Here is a 1,518-nt window from a genome sequence, read left to right as displayed (position 1 = left end):
AAACATTCTTGAGGCCTGAGTGGAATAATATTACATAACACATACTGGTACATAAAAATGATGCCCAGCTTCTTCATAAAGAATCTCTGTATTGAGGTTGGCCATGGTACAGCTAATGTTTTCTTGGACTGGAGACTAAACCAAGTGTCCAAACCAAGTAATTACTGTACTGTATTTTCCAGCAGTTGCTGGAAGCTGTTGAAGAAAAAAATTACTGTAACAATGTGCATGTTTCAGTTTGAACACTGACTGTTTACTTGTGCTGCATGTTTTATGCTTAAAGAGTGATGACTGTGGGCTGGTTATAAAGTTTTTAGTTACACTACACTCTAATGATAGTACATTACACGGTTGATGGTAGCCAGCCACCTTGAGTTAAACCTTGGGGGATGATTTATCCATTTACCTCTGGGGCAATGCCACATTACTTTACCTGCATCTGGGAAACCTGCTAATGTCTGAGGATTAAGGAAGGGATGGAGTGGCAGGATAGATTGATGATGAGTTGTAACTGAGTGGTGTAACCCAGTATGAAACTGACAAATGAACATCTACCTATAATCCCGTTAGGGGTGGCTGTTTGTCTTTGTGTTAGTTGTTTTACAGGGTGGGGCACTAACTCTTCACCAACCCACTTGTTGACATGTAGGAAACACATATGGGTTGGTTATATGTTTTACCACCCAGCATTGTAAATGGTTTCCTTACTTATAGAAAACCATTTGCCTTGTCACTCATTGCAGAGCCACCTGAAAGAAGATAAAAGCAACAGGAAAGATCGGAGAAATGGGAAGAGAGTACAGCTAACACAGAAAAAGAATGATAAAGGTGAAGGGTGATGTAGGCAGCACTACATCAAGTGAGTGGGTAATGGTCATCACCACCTACCATCTACAAATGAACATAAATGTACTTTATTTCATCCTGAAAGATTGAAGAAAGAAAATTCTTTGTTCATTTGTCTGTTTCATACATGGTATTTGTGGCTTAAAATCCATCACACTACTCAGTTACTGTTCAGCTTATGTAATGTGAATGTAAAATAGAGATAGCTACATCTAAGTTACATTTATATGGGATTAAATGAAGTGGTAGGTGGGGGCGCTCACCATCCACTCACTCGATGCGGTGCTGCTCTCAGGTGACTGCTCTTTCCTCTCTTCTTTCTTCCCTTCCTCTTTTGCCTTTCTTTCCTTCAGTATTTCCTCTTTCCTCTGTCTACAGGTGACTCTACACTAAGTGACAAGCCAAATTGTTTCCTGTACAACAGGAAATCATTTACTATGCTGGGCGGTAACCATATAACCAAATTATGGCACCTGGTAGTTTAGTGGGTAATTATGGCACTCCAATTGGATTGAGCCTGTGCAGGCTTATATCCAAGGGGTGGTTGGGGTTTATTGCTCATGTAATGCCACTCAGGAATGAGTGAGGCTGGCCACTCTCACCTGAAATGTCAGGACCAACTTGCCTAGCCTTGGGCTCCTACACTCCTCATGGAGCACAGGATTAGATGAT

The sequence above is a fragment of the Coenobita brevimanus genome, chromosome 65 (assembly GCF_032717465.1).
Source record: "Coenobita brevimanus isolate Jiangsu-jjx chromosome 65, ASM3271746v2, whole genome shotgun sequence".
Lineage (NCBI taxonomy): Eukaryota > Metazoa > Arthropoda > Malacostraca > Decapoda > Coenobitidae > Coenobita > Coenobita brevimanus.
The sequence above is the reverse complement of the archived record's forward strand: the minus strand, read 5'-3'. Positions refer to the sequence as shown.